Source organism: Monodelphis domestica, chromosome 1, assembly GCF_027887165.1.
Source record: "Monodelphis domestica isolate mMonDom1 chromosome 1, mMonDom1.pri, whole genome shotgun sequence".
NCBI lineage: Eukaryota > Metazoa > Chordata > Mammalia > Didelphimorphia > Didelphidae > Monodelphis > Monodelphis domestica.
The window spans coordinates 176322394-176339119 of NC_077227.1; positions in this window are offsets into that span (position 1 = coordinate 176322394).

Sequence of the window (16726 nt, forward strand, 5' to 3'; positions counted from 1 at the left end):
GAAGACTTGGTTCAAATCCTGCCTCCTATACAACCTGACCATGGATTAGTCTCTTGGTGCCTCAGACAATGCTTTAAAAAATTGCCCATCTGTAAGAGGTGAGTTACTACTACTGGCCCCAAAATGAAAAGAAAAACCTGTGTCCTTTTGTCAAAGGTCATAGTCCTGACCCTGCTTGGAAATACTAGGAAAATTAAAGGAGAAATCAAGAGTAGTATGTACTGGTAATCAGCAAACTATCATGTGCATACTATTCCAAGTTTAAATGTTCTGTCATCTAAATAAACACTATAATAGCTCCCATTTAAGGTATTTGAAGCACTTTCCAACAATAACCTTGTAAGGGAGGGAGCAGAAATATTCTACAGATGAAGAACCTTAGCAATTTGCCCAAAGTCACTACAAATACATGGCAGGGGGGTCCTGCAATAAATACCACAGTTACTGAAGAAATAAGATTCAGGTCACCCAAAGAGCAATATAGAGTATATGGTGAACATAAGTAATTACACTATATTACCAGTGAAGAACAGCACTGGAGAGGCACCATGGAGAGTATTAAAGATGTATCCCTAGATACATGGACAAGCAAAGACTTTCAGATTTCTTGAATCCAATATAACATTCTTTCCTCTATACCAGATATAGAAGAAATATTAATTTTTTAAATACAATGAACTGGGAGTTAGAAGTTTTTTGTAATCTTGAGAAAAGACTGACAATTTGGGAATGTCATTAGGTATCTGCCTAATGTTACATTACAGAAGCTCTCTGAGGGCAAGAAGTATCAGCGCCTGGCCCAGAATAGGTGTTTAATGCTGGTTGATTGGTTGATTTTTCTAAAGAGAATAATTATACCTCTTCCTCCTCCACCTTGCCTCATCATGAAGATGTGAGAGGGGCATGACCTCTATTATTATTGTTAGATGATGTTATTGATAGAAATGCCGTTATTATTGACAGCTGATTGATAATAACAGTAGTAAGATTTACCTGTTAAAAGAAAGGCCCCAGCCCAGCTTCAGAGATAGCTCTCCAGGGCACCGAGGTGAATACAGGGAGGGGGTTTCTAGTACACCCCCCCTACTACCCTTCCCCCACCCCCCAAATTCGGGTTTCCTCATTACATCATGGCTTATTTGTGTTTAAATTAACACAAGGGGTAGACACTCAGACACAGGAACCCAAAGTAGGGCAGGAAGTGGAAAACTCTACCACTTCCTCCCAGGTGCAGAATAGAGGTGGGGGAGTGGACGCGGATCTCCCCCCCTGCCCCCAGGGCTTGGGGGAAGGGCTCGGATAAAGGCCTCGCCCCATTTCCGTGACGTCACTGCGGCAGAGCCGGAACAAGTAGGGCACTCTTTGAAGCTCCGCCACAGGAGCCACTTCCTGTGGAAAGCCAGGTTAAAAATACTGAGTCGTGAGGTTCAGCTCGCGCCACGGGAAGCCAAGAGCGAGATACCATCACTCGGGGCCACGTGCCTAGGAGAGGCGCTCAGGGCCGTTACACCGCGGACCGCAGGTGCGCGGCCTCGAGGACTGCGCGAGGGCCTCCTCCCCCACCCGACGGCCAGCCGCTAGCCACACCCCAACTTTGTGCCGTGCCTCAGGGAGAGGATGGGGGAGCGTGAAGGCTGGGCCACGAAGGGCGGCTACTGACGTCATGATCAGAAACCTCCGGTACTCGAGCTCTTCCTCCTCCCCTCAGGGACCGAGGCTCGAGGGAAAGCAAAGTCTCTGCGCTCCGGAGTTCCCCGACACTTTACCGCCTTATACACACACTCTCCCCATTCCAGGTGATGCCCCTTGGACACTTATTGAACTGGCCTCTGTCCTGCCCGTGAGGGCAGCGGCTCAGTCTCCTTGATCTCCGGGCGGCCATCTGACTTCCAGGGTTCCTGGAGCGGCGCCCACGAGGCCCACGATTCCGCGCAGTTCAAGCCGGGTCCCACGGGGGGGCGCCCACGCTCCACCGTTAGCGCCTCCCGTGGCATGCCAGAAAGCAACCTGAGGCCAAGACCGTTACGGAGTGGATCGTGGGCGCCTCCGGAACGAGGACGCGACTCTCGACCAGGAAAAAGCCCCAGTCGCGGGGGATTGTGTCCTTTCATAATCCCAGAGACTGCGAGGCAGACCCCAAATGCGGGGATACCCAGATCCCTCCCGCGTCAAGCCGGAGTAAGATCCTTGGGCGGCCAGGGCAGCAGGGGGCGCTGCCCACTCGGGATTGAGTTGGGCTGCAGGAGAATGTCAGGATTGGACTTTTTAGAGGTCATAACCTTGGAGGTTATCTCATCCAGTGACCTCATTTTATATATACGAGATAACTGAAGTCTTGTCATGTTGATCAATCCACCAGCATCTATTAAGTACGAAGTGTGCCAAGCACTGCGGATACAAAGACGGGCTCACGGTCTCATGAGGGAGACAACATGTAAACAACTATGTACAAACAAGATAATAGTATATGCAGGATAAATTAGAGATAATCAGCTGAGGAAAGGCACTAAAATTAAGAAGGATTGGAAAAGGCTTCTTGCAAAAGATGGGACTTTAGCTGAAACTCAAAGGAAGCCAGGAGGCAGATAGGAGGAGGGAGAAAATCCCAGGCATGAGGCAAGCCAGTGAAAATGCCCAGAGCCAGGAGATGGAATAGAATGTAGTAGGAATAGCAAGGAGGTAGTCACAGGACCCGAGTATGTGGACAAGTAGCAAGGTGTGAGAATGCTAGAAAGGCAGAAAAAAGTCCAGGTACTAAAGGCTTTGAACAACAGAGGATTTTATATTTCGCCTTAGAGGTGATAGGGAGGCATAGGGAGGGATGGGAGTAATGATAAGGTGAGACCTGTGCTTTAGGGAAAACAAGTTGAAAACTGAATGGAAGACAGACTAGTTGGGAGAGAACAGGCAAGAAGACCAAGGAGGAATTTTTGCCATCATCAAGAGGGGATAAGGGCCTAGACCTGAATGGTAGCAATCTCCATAAGGGATTGTATAGGAATTACAAAATCAAATAATATTACAGTGTAACATGCTAGGAACACAATGGCAGCCCCTGTCTCTAAGGAGCTTATATATATATGTCAGGAAACTTAATAATAATAGTATTAGCAGCTAACATATAGTACTTTAAGATTTGCAAAACATTTCATTTTATATCTATATGAGTGTGTATATATGTATATGAAATTTCATTTGCTCCCAATAATCCTTTAAGTATTATCCTGTGCTATTATTATCATCTGTATTTTTAAACATGGGGAAGCTGGGGCAGACAGGTTAAATGACTTGCCAAACTTCAAAAGGTTACATAACTAGGTAAGGAAAAGTGGGGAAAAGAATATACATTTATAAAACATCTACTATGTGCCAGGCATCCATTAGACTGAGCACTTTTACAAATATCCTCACAACAACCCTGCAAGGAAGATACTATTATTGTCTCCATTTTATAGATGAGATTAAATGACTTTCCCATGATCACATAGCTAGTTAATTGAGACCAAATTTGAATCAGTCTTTCTGATTCCAGGCCTAACACTCTATACTCTGCACCACAAGTTGCCTGTACATAGAAAAGTGAATGAAAATAGTCAAGTATTAAGTTCCTAGTATGCAAGGACAAGTGAAATAGTTCCTGCCCTCCAGGAGTTTGTAGTATAGTGGAATAATATGTAAATATTGGGTGTCTACATTCTAGGAGATGGGGGGTGGGGGGTGGGAGAGAGGTTGTAGGATACTCAGAAAAGGCTGAACCTGAAAAAAAACTAGAGATTCTGAAGGAACACATTCCAGGCATGAAGGGGGTGTGAGGGTGGAAATGAATGTTCACAGTAGAAAAGGCCATTTTGACAGGATCATAGTGTGCAGAAGGAATGGGGGAAAGAAATGTGTAATAAAGCTGCAAAGTCAGGTTGGGAAAAAGTTGCAAAGGATCTGAAGTTCCAAGAAATAGAGAGGGGAAACAGGAAAGACCTCATTTATAACTTTGTAGACTTTAAATTGAGCTCTGAAGGAAACTAGGAAATTTAAGGACTATAGGCAAGAAAACAGCATTTCCAGGCATGGAGGAAAGCCTGCACAAGGTCACATAGGTAGTGTCATTGCCAGGATTCAAACCCAGATGTTGTAGAGGTAAACCCAGGTGCTCTGATTTCACTATAAAATGCCACTAGGCTACATATATAATCTGTTGTCAAATTGGCTGAAAGCCCTCAAACCATATCCTAAAATGTAAGCAGTCAGAAAGGGAAGGGACTTTTTTAGTTTTTATCTTCCCCTAACATAGGGAAGATAATGCCTAACATAGGGAAGAGGAGAAGATAATGTTGAATTGAATCTCTAATCTCCACTAGCTTCTTAACTCCTGCTGTATCACACTTAAGTTGGCCAGGATCTGCCTACAGTGTGATCTAGTCTGCTGCCCTGAACTAAACATGAGACCTATTTTCTTTGCAAATAGTTGCTATACAAGGAAGTAGCACTACATATTGCCATATACCAAGAAATATCAACTTTAGTCATTAGGCTGAATCAAGAAGCATTTTATTGAATTCCTACTATGTGCCAAACACTATGCTAGGGACTGGGGCTATAAGTACTGTACAAAGAATGAAACAGTCTTTACATGGATCATACATTCTAATGGGGTAAGAAAAGTATGTAAATATATACAGAATATATAGAATAAAAAATATAAATTTAAAAGCAAGTAGTTAAAAAGTAGTTTGGGTGGGTCAGTACTGGCATTTGTGGGATCAAGAAAGACTTCATGCAAAACTTGATGCTTGAGTTTTGTCTTGAGAGACTGAATGAGGCAGAAAGAGAGAAAGAATTTGGGAACAATTAAGTGGTACAATCAAGCCTATAGACCAGAGGTCCTGGGGTCAAATCTGGCCTCAGATGCTTCCTAGCTATGTGACCCTGGGCAAGTGAGTCATTTAGGCCCCATTACCTAACCCTTTACACTCCTTTGCCTAGGAACTAATACATAATATTGATCTAAGACTGAAGGCAAGGGTTGAGAGCGAATTTCAAGCATGTTGGACAGCCAGTGCAAAGGCATGGTACTTGGAGATGGAGAGACCTGAGAGAAGGCCAGTTTGGCTAAGTCACAGAGTGGGGAAGGAAGGTAGGAGAAAGAGCCTTATGTCTAATGAAGCTGGAAAGAAGAGGTCAGGGTCACATTGTGAAGGGCTTTAAAAACTGAACAGAGGTGTTTATATTTTATCCTGGAGGCAATTCAAAAAATCACTAGAGTTGATTGAGAATGGGTCAAATCTACGTTTAAGGAAAATTGGTTTGGCAGCTATGTCATGAAGAGGAAAGAAACTTGAGGGAGATGCATTAGACTTGTAATACTCTAGGATAGAAATGAGCGTCTGAATTCAGATGGTAGCTATGTGTTTGGAGAGAAGGGGCTGGATGTCAGATATTGTAAAGGTAATAATGGCAAGGTTTGGCATCTAACTGATTTGGGGGGTGGGGGGAAGAGTCATTTTGCCCTCACAACCTTGGAGGGTAGGCATCATTATTATCCCTATTTTATGGTAGAGGAAACTGTGGCAGACAGAGGTGAAGTGATTTGCCCAGGGTCACACAGCTAAGAAGAATTGAGGCTGACTTTGAACTCATAAGGAATTGAGAAAACTACCAAAGTTATCAACCTAAAAGATTAAAAAGTTGATGATGGTCCCTTCAATAGAAATAGGATCATTTGGAAGGGAGGAGGTTTGTGAAGAAAGATAAGTTTAGTATATTGAGTTTGAGATGTCTAGGATATGCAGTTTGAAATGTTCCCTAGGGAATTGGTAAAGGGGAACTGAACCTCAAGGTTGAAATAAATTGAGTATCTGTGTCATCTATACAGTTAATGTGATCATTAAATCCATGGAAACTGATGAGACTATGGAGGTGAAGAAAGAAAGTGGAGAGAGTAAAGCTTTGGACAGAATCTTAGAGGAAAGTTGGGAGTGGGGGAACAGTGATATGAATGATGAGTCAGACAGGTTGGAAGTGAACCAGGAGGCATCATAAAAACCCAGAGATGAAAGAATATATAGGAATGGAAGATGATCAACAGCAAGAACGAGGACTGAAAAAAGACCTTCAGATTTGGCAAGTTCCAAAAGGTTAGGAACCATTTTGCAAAGGATTTCAGAGTAATCAAGAGAAAAGGAAGTTGAGACAATGAGTGTAGATAACTTCCTCCAGGAGTTTGTCTGAGGAGGGAAGGAGAGATATAAGACAATAGTTTGTGGGAGTAGTCCAGTTTATTGAAGTTTTTTAAAAGATAAAGGAGACTTTTTTTAAGCCTGGAGGGATGGGTCAACTAGGTAAAAGTTGAAAAGTCATGGGTTAGGAGGGGTGAGTGAGGATGTAATCTGCTGGAGAAGAGAGGAGTAGATGATCAACTACATATTTAGAGGGGTTGGCCTTAGTAAGGGAAAATTCCTTTTTTAGAGCCTGGGGAAGGGAGGGGAGAGTGGAAGATGATGCTAATGAAGGTTTTTAAGCAGAGGAATGACATGCAAATATTACTTTGCATTTTACTCCTTTTATCATGATACTGCCTTGAATACTCATCTCCATCAGTACTTGCCAGAACCAGAATCTGAAAATTGAGACCTCAGAAGTCATTTTAATGTGTATCTGAATAATAATGTCAAAGTGCCTCAGTTTTTTATGGCTTTGTATTGTCTAGAATTGCCTTGTTTTCTAGATCTTGAAGAGAAACATGAAGATTAACCTGTTAAAACAATGATGCAGGCTCTGGAAATGACCCTGCAAATGTTCTTGTACAAGAACAGTTCAGACTAGCTCTGAGCAGCCCCAGAGATAAGGAGCCTCTGAAACATCCTACTTATCTTTGTTTACTAAACACTCACAATCCTTGTTTCTAACATTCTCTGCTCCCTTTGTACCCGGAACTTACCACCCATAAGGTACCTTGATCCCTCTTTGAATCAGCCTATTGCTCACCCATTGCTTGTCTCCCTTTGTTTGAAAATTATATAAACCCCATTTTCTGCTGTTTTTAGCTAAGCTCTTCAGCAATGAGCTGGATTGTTTCACATGCATGTTGTACCTGCTTAATTAAAAATTATTCTTGACTTATAAAAGCAGTTTTCCCTCCAGTTTTCTTCTGATAGTGAGAAAGCGGGATTTAGGTCCCGCAGAAGTCTGTGCCTGCCACAGTATCTCTCCAGTTTGCTTCCCTTTGGGAAAAAAAAGGGTCCAGTTCCCTTAGGGTTCATGCATCATTTTACGATAACTTCTACAATAAAGGGGTCAAACACACTGCCACACAGGGCCCCTTCAATGTTCTCATATATCCAGAATTAGATTAAAATATAATTGGGAATTATTTAACCAGAGAAATAAAAAGTAGAATAGGATATATCTAACATTAATATTTGAGTCTGATACCACTATTCTACACATACCCTACTGGTGGTGTCCCAGCCCTTGTTTGAATATCTCTACTATGAAAGGAATTTACTATCTCCCACCACTTTTAAATAGTTCTAATTGCTCTCACTTGTGGCTCCTAGTAGCTGATAGCATGGGGCAGTGGCCACACCCCGGGCAACGGCTTGGACAGGCCGGCTAAACCTTGTGAGAGTAGCCATCGGGTCTTGGTGGACCCCTGGTGAACCAGGGCTTTGCTCACCCAGCATGTGAAGACTGCTTCGGCTGAACAGGCGGAAGAAACCAATAAGAAGGTTCAACAGCTGAGAGGGCGACGCAGCAAAGCACTGTGGAGTGCTTAGGGAGTGTTGGAGCACAAAAGACAACATGGCCATCCAATGCAGCTGAGGAAGTCTCCAGGTGTAACGTAACGACTTTTCGTGCCATTGGACCCAGGCTTCCAACACCGAGAGAGTGGGACTGTCTCTGTGCACCGACTTTTCCACTTAAATCTTCACGCACAAGTGTATTTGTGCACAAAACACACAAAGACAATCGTCATCCTTGGTTACCGAGAGATTACTACTACTAATTGCTAAGAAGCTTTTCTTTATGTCAAGTTTGTGTTAAATGTAATAGAAGTTTCCGGCATTAAAGTACCTTTAAGCACAATTTGGGCATAGCATCAGTATTCTAAAGTTATAAATTTGAGTGATAAAATACAGCTGCAACTTCTTTAAAGATATTTTTGTCATTCCTTCCCTACCTGTGACAATTTTAAAGAGTCATTTGCTATATCATATTCAGAATAGGGATAGCTTTTTGTGGTTGTGCAATCATTTCAGTTGTGTTTAACTCTACATGGCCCCATTTGATGTTTTCTTAGCAAAGATACAGGAGTGGTTTGCCATTTCCTTCTCTAGGTCATTTTATAGATGAAGAAACTGAGGCAAACAGGGTGAAGTGACTTGCCTAGGATCACACAGTAAGTGTCCAAGGACAGATTTGAACTCAGGAAGATGAATCTTTGCAACTCCAGGCCCAGCACCCCATCCACTGTGTCACCTAGCAGTCCTAGAGATAGCTTAGCTGTGCACTTTTGTAATACAGTGGAAAGAGTCCTGAACACAAGCAACTAACCTATGATTGCTGGCTCTAACACTTTTTAGCAGGTGATTTTGAACAAAACACTCCTCATTTCTTAGTTTACATTTTCTCATTTATAAAATAAGGCTGCTCAGTGGGAAGGATAGATTGGAGAAGGGAGAAACGAGGCTATTGTGAGAAGTGATAAGGACCTGAGGTAGGGTGTTGGTTACATAGGTGGTGGGAAGCAGATGTATATGACATACATGTAAAAAGGACAAATTTGGCAATGGATTGACCATGTGGAAGTGAGGGAGAATGAGAAGTTGAGGATGACACCAAAACTGTGAAGCTTCGATGACACAAAGGATGGAAGTGCCCTTGACAATAATATGGAAGAGTTTTGTTGTTTTTTTTTTTCATTTTTATTATCATTCAAAGCACTTCCCTGTTGGTCATTGTTGTAAGAGCAAGGTAATATATAACCAAAATCCCAAAATAAAACCAAAGATACACTGAAAGACAACTCCAACTGTTCTTTCTCTGGAGGTGGATAGCATTTCCCATCATGTCTTTCAGGATTGTCCCAGATCAGCATTGCTGAGAGTAGCCACAGCTAATCATTGTCTAATATTTCTGTTATTATGTACCATATTCTGTTTTGCTCTGCATCAGTTCTTTAAGATCTTTCCAGCCTTTTCTGAAATCATCTTGCTTATCACTTCTTATAGCACAATAGTATTGATATGGAAATTCTAGAGGGAAGTGTTGCTAGGTGGGGTAAATAATGAAGTCTATTCTGGAAATGTTCAGTTTGAGATTTTTTTCGTACAGAGGACCAAGAAACAATTTGGTGATGGAGGCCGTAGCTCAGATTAGGCTACAGGGTCCCTGTCTTATGTATTAAACACCATTGCTTCTCCCCCAGTCTTTAACTCAGTGTTGGCTATATTGTAGACACTACAGGTCATCACGGACTACAGGAGTCCTTTCCTGATCCCAGGTTCTCCAGCTTTCTCCTCTAAAATTACTTTGTATAAATTTTGTATATTTACTTGTGTAGTAATTTCTTCCAATGGAATGCAAGTTCTTTGAGGATAGGGACTGTTAACATTTTTGCCACCATGTTACCTATGCTTTGCATAGTACCTATCATGTATTCACTTAAAAGCTGAATGTGAAAAAAAAATTTATTTCAAATTTTTAAAAATAGGACTAATAATATTTGTACTACTATATGCATCAATTTTCTAGTGAAGGAATATTCTTTTTTTTTTTTAAACCCTTACCTTCCATCTTGGAGTCAATACTGTGTATTGGTTCCAAGGCAGAAGAGTGGTAAGGGCTAGGCAATGGGGGTCAAGTGACTTGCCCAGGGTCACACAGCTGGGAAGTGTCTGAGGCTAGATTTGAACCTAGGACCTCCCATCTCTAGGGCTAGCTCTCAATCCACTGAGCTACCCAGCTGCCCCCTAGTGAAGGAATATTCTAATACTCCAACAAATGCATGATTCCAGACATGGGACACTCTCTCCAAAAGAAATGAAATGTAATACAGCAGAAAAATATTTAGAGGAGTTAGCTCTATTTAGAGTCAGAGGATCTGTGTTCAAATATTGATTCTGCCACTTACTACCCATGTGGCCTTCAGTAAGTCTTTTAAACCTCTGTAGACCTATTTCCTCATCTGTGTGAATGGGAGATAGGGTTTAGAACCATTTTAGGGAATGTTTTCAAATTATAACAAAAATATCACATTAGCAATGTAACAGCCATGGCTACACTGATCTAAACTTTAAGATTTGATTTTAAATCCCAACATTTTAAGTGTTAGACCACACATTGTCTCTCCTACATTTCTCATCATATCTTCATAAATGCTTCAAACAATCATCACTTTCTCATAAAGCCTTCTTTTCTCATTCCTACCAGGCTTTCTCTGTTTCTGAAAAGTCTCCCATATGCTCTCAATAACAAGTTCTCCTGGAATAGAATCAGGGGTGAGGAAACCTCAGACCTTTGGCACCAACTTTCCCATGAGAATAATTATAATTAGCAGGTCATCTGTATTAAACCCTGCCTCACTTCCCCCTATTCCTAATATAAAATAATGCATCAAAGATCAATGACAATCTTCCATCTTATTTTTACCACAGTATCCTTTAATGAACCATTTGACATTTTAAAACCCTTGACTACTTGGAAGTTCTTTCATACTAACTTAATCCCCTCTTTCCACAGTTCCAGTCCATTTCTTTTTGCTTCCAGTGAAGATGGAAAACATCTGGTCATCACACTTGGCATAATTGTTTTTCAAAAATTTAGAAAATCCCAGCTGTGTGACCGTGGGCAAGTCACTTAACCCCCATTGCCTAGCCCTTACCACTCTTCTGCCTTGGAACCAATATACAGTATTGATTCCAAGATGGAAGGTGAGGGTTTTAAAAAAAAATTTTAGGAAGTCTCCAAGTGCTTGAAGGAATATCATATGGTAAAGGAATATGAATTGCTTTAATCTCTCATATTCCCAACTTCCTCTTATTTTTCTTGTTCACCTGTCATTTGTTTACATTCAACTTTTCTCCCAATTCAGAGTTGAGAGAACAACCATAATCCCACATTAGCATATATGTACACATATTAAATGTTTGTAACAACTCAGTATGTCTTCAATAACAAAGAAAAGCTTTTTGTTTTCCCCCTTCTCTCAGGGAGTCTCTGAATTCTGCCCACTTAATCCCCTATAGACTCTATAGATCCTGAGCACAAAGGCACAACAAATATTCTTTACAGGGACCAAGAACAGAGAATTTCTATTTGGTGACTCGGGGGGACAATTTCATAACCATATGATGTAGTTCCTGCGGTTGATCTAAGTTCCTCAAGGGCAGGGACTATTTTCCACTTTATCTTTGAATCCCAAGTACTTAGAACAGTGCCTTGCACATTGTAAGTGCTTCATAAATGGTTATTAGACTAGATCAGATAACAAATTGGTAACCTTGTTTGGGGCCAGGGGTTTCTTCAGGGAAGCCCTTTTTGCTGCAGTAGACAAGAAAGATCATATGGCCAAAGGGTTCTTCGGAGTTTTGCTATAGTAAGATGGAATCTCTTACTGACAATATCATCATGTGTTTGTCTTGGAAATGGAGGAATGGTGCCTCTACCAGAGACATCCAAATGCATGGAAGGAGTCCCTTCCAATTTTCAAAGACCTATACAAATCTCTCTAAGCACAAGGTGATTTCATGTGGAATTTTACCTTTTTTTCCCCCATAATATCAAATTTACCTAAGACAAAAAGACATAAAAATATTCAAAGTGAACAACATACAAATATGAAAGAGAAGGGAAACATCGTGTACATGAAAATACTGCATTAAGACTGAAAAACAACTATACTGAAGACAAAAGAAATAGCAACTGCCTATCTATACTCTAAACTCCTTAAAGGTGGGTATATCTTCGCTAAAATGCTACCTAAGTTGGAATTGTTACAGTAGACCCTTAGTTCTTTGATGAATGAATGAATGAAATTCCCATACTAGGAGGGAATTAGGATTTTCTTCTAGTGAAGTTAGTGAAGCAATGGAGTAAATTCCCAAAGGGAAGCTAGTTATTTGAAAATATTCATTAATCAATCAAAAAGCATTTATTAAGTCTCTATGTGCCCAGGAAACAAATACAGAGAATGAAACCATCCCTGTGCACAAGGAACTTGTTTTAATTATATTTGTATAAAACTTCACATTTTTTCAACAGCCTTTTAAAATATATTACCATAATTATTTCCATGAGATGAGAAATAATTTAACATTGATTTTTTTATGTAATGTGTAATATATGATATATAAATATAATATTACTATTATAATATTAAGCTCTACTTATGTGCAAAGTAGAAGGAGCTTAATATAAGATAAAGGCCTGGACTGGAAGCCATTAGAATGTTAACTGTATAACCTTGGGCGACTTAGCCTCAGTGCTCGAAGCAATTTTTCTTAAAGACTACATTGCAGAAAAAGTGCTGACCTACATTGGTACAGAGTTTCCTCCTCCAGAATTCCTTATACCAATGAAATCATAAATCCAGGCCCAATCCCTGTGTTCAAGACACAGAAACAAAATAGTTACTATGTTCAGAGAGCAAGCTAACTAGAATAGATAGTACACTCACAAGTGAATTTAGAAAAAGAAATGAAGGAAGGGCATTAACAGCTAGGTGTTGGGAGAGTGGGGCAGGAATTAGTGAAGGCTTCACAGAGATGTTACCAGAATGGAGCTTGGAAGAAAAAAAAGAATTAGGAGGCAGGAATGAAGTGAAATGGAGAACTACTATCCATAGGGATACCCAGAGATGGATTATCAAGTTCAGAGAACAGTTAATAGTTGAGTTTGCCTGGAACACAGAGTTCATGAAGCTAGTAAGAAGTAGCATGAAGACAGGATCATAGATTTTTAGCTAGAAGAGACCTGAGGAATGATCTAGTCCAACCATTGCATTGCCAGTGGAGCTATGAACTGATACAACCATTCTGGAGGGCACTTTGGAATTTATGCCCATATTCTTTGATCCAGCAGTACCACTACTAGGTCTGTATCGTAGAGAGATTAAAAAAAAAAAGGAAAAGAACTACTTGTACAAAAATATTTATAGTTGCTCTTTTTATGGTGACAAAGATATGGAAATTAAAAGGATATTCCTCAATTGGGGAATGGCTGAACAAGTTGTGGTATATGATGGTGATGGAATACTGTTATGCTATAAGGAATGATGAACAGGATGATTTCAGAAAGAGCTAGAAAGATCTTCATGATTTGAAGCTGTGAAATCAGCAGAACCAGAAAAACATTGTTCACAGTAACAGCGATACTGTGGAATGATCAATAGACTTAGCTATTATCAGCAATGATCCAGGACAACTCTGAAGGACATATGACAAAGAATGCTGTCTACCTCCAGAGGAAGAACTATTGGAGTCAGAATACGGATGAAAGTATATGATTTTTCACTTATTTATTTGAGTTTATGTTTTGGCTTTATAAGATTACACACTTACAAAATGAACAGTATGGAATTATACATGATAATACATGTATAACTCAGACTGAATAGCCTACCAGCACTAGGAGGGAGGAAGGGAAGGAAGGGAGATATGTTCAATCATATAACTTAGGAAAACCGGTATGGAAATTTATTGTGACATGCAATTGGTAATAAATTTTTAAAAAAGAAATGATCTAGTCCAAACCCCTTGTTTTACAGATGTGTAGTGAAGTGCCCAAGGTCACATAGCTAATTAGAGCTAAGATTTGAACCTTTACTCTAAATCCTAACTCATACTTAATCCAATATTCTTTTCATCACAGGAACCAGAATATGGAGGACCTTGAATGCTTATGTTAAGACTTTATATTTTATATGGAAATGGGTATCAAGTTATAACATTTGTATAACCCAGTGGAATTGCTTGTCGGCTCCAGGAGAGGAGAGGAAAGAAATGTATCATGTAAATATGGAAAAATATTTTTTAAAAATTAAGTTAAAAAAAAAAGGACTCTATTTTCTCCACAAGAAGCCACCAGAAATTTTGAATGGGACAATGACCCAGTGAGATCTGTGCCTTAGAAAAATGATTGTGGCAGCCCAAATAGGAGGCTAAAGTCCAAGAGCAAGAGGTGGTAGCTGCCTTTTCATCTATATGCTCAGCACATACAAGTTCTGGCCTGCCTATACTGAAGTTTAGATAATACTAACTAGTCATTTCCTGAATTTGGGAACCGATTTCTACTTCTCTCTCCTCACAGCATCACCCAAGCTTCCGGTTCTTCCAAAGCATCATTTTGCCCTGTGGGGAGAGAATGTTTTAGGTGGCTGAGCATTTATTTAGGAGACTGCAGTGGCCCAGGACAAAATCCAAAAGACATTGTTCCCCTTAATCTAAAACTATATTAAATCCCCATCAGAAAGCAGCAAGGTCACTCAGGGTAAAGTTGCTTTAGATTTTAGAAAGGAGGTAGCCTGTCTGAGGAAGTTTGCTAAGGTTCCCAAGGCAAGAAAACGGGCTTTGGTGACCTCCCTATTTTTCACTCATTTTAAAAAAACATGTTTTGAAGCTTGAAATGAAAGAGGCTGATCAGCAAGGAGGCCATGGTGTCAGCTGTTAAAAGAAGAAAACAAGAGAGATGGTTTCCATGTGATAGGGGACAGGAAATGTGTAGGCTGGAGTTGTTCAGTGCTGGGCTTCCTGCCATTTCAGAGAATAGCAGGGAAAAGGCTGTATACAGGGGTTGTGGTAAATACTTCCGGCCCCACAGAGAGAACACTAAACAAAAATAAACCCACCCTATAGAGGTAGTGGGCTGGAGACGAGAACAACAAAAAAACAGGAAATGAAAGGTCATAGCTCACTGCCAATATAGAAGTTTAAAAATCAATGTTTTCAACATTCAATAAAATTTTGAGTCCCTATGTATAAAGCACTGTAAAAATGAGAAACCAGCATCTTAGGATTTGGAATTAAAAGGGATCTTGGTAGATGTCCAGTCCCTTACCTATAGATAAGGAACCTGAAGCCAGGAATGGTGAAGTGTTCTCCCCAATGAGACACACGTACCAAGTAGCAGAGCCAAGACAATTCTACAAACATTTAAGCACCTACTATGTGCAATGGCAATCCTCAGATTCAAAATACAGTGCTCTTTCCACTATTCCAGGTTGCCAGGGTGGCTGAATTTGAAGATGAAGACAACATATTTGATACATGGGCACTGTATTCCATAAAGAGATGCAAACTTCAGCATTATGTTGATGTACATTAAGCCCAACCCAAAGAACTAATTGGGGGCAAAATTCCCTCCCACTGGAGTGGAAAGAACACGTTTCATTTTGAAGGGAGAGTGCTGTTAACCAAATTTTTAATCAGACACTACCCACCTGTTACTTCCAGAGATTAATCTAATTAGAAGGACCCAAGTAAACACAGAAAGCAGCCATCTATAGCCACAGATAGCTTTGTCTCCTCCTTAGACTCAAGCATCTCAGAAGACATTCCTCCCAATATCCCCCACAAGGTGTTTTTCCCCAGTTCAGTTCCAAAGTAGGCAATTGCTGCAAAAATAGGAAATACAGATTCCAGACATTGCAGAGGAGGTTGACTCCACATTAGCAGTCATTAACTCGGGGTACTAGGATGGTGGGATTTGGGAAGCTTAGAGGGGGAAAGTTTAGGGAGGAGACTACCTCCATTTTGAACAGGTGGATTTTGAGATACTAGAGACACCCAGATAGAGCTATGGCAGTTTGATGAATTAACAAAATCTCTGGATCTGCAATCAAAAAACCTGAGTTTTAATTCCAACTCTTCCATTAACTATGTGCCGCAGTTTCCCCTCCCTGGGCCTCAGTTTCTTCATCTGTAAAACTGATGTATTAGATAATCTAAAAGGTCCCATTCAGCTGCAAATCCTATGACCCCATGTACAGTTGGTGATGTTGGTACTAAATATTGAAGATCATAACTGGATATCTAGATTTTGGAGTCATCTTGCATACATACTTAACCAAGGGAAAATTAATATAGAGAAAAAGTCAGAACAATTTTAAGGGACATTCATATTTCAGAATAATGGGCACACCTAATATTATTTCTGTCATTCCTAAATTTTAAACTCCTTAAAACTCAGGTTTCAGTAGGAATATAGTACTAAAAGCCTTTTCTATCCAAGGCACTGCTTTTATCCTATCTGGCCTCTATAAACAAGCCAGAGACCACATTAAAGCTGTTTAACCACCATATGAGCCTCTCAATCTTATTCTCAACACAGGTTACCTAGCTACAATGTCCAAGTTTTAAAAGTGGAGCCTTCAGTATATCTTGCTTTTTCTGCAAAGGACCCAGGGATAAAAGTCTGGTTTGTCTAACATGGTGCAATGGGAAGACCCCTAAAGAAGGATTGGAGGGCTTGGGTTCTGGTTCTGACTCTTCCCGATAAATTGTATAAGTCATTTAATTTTAAGCCTCCAATTTCCTCATTTATCAGAATGTGTTTAACTCAGAATCATGAGTCGAATAATATATGGAAGTACTTTTGGAAAGTATAACACACCAGAGAATTCACCAATCTACATTTCGCCACTCTTCCACTATTCCCTACTGATAACCTGCACTTCATTTCCTACCACTTTTACCCATTCCCCTGGGTGATGAACACAACTTGTGAGCCAGTT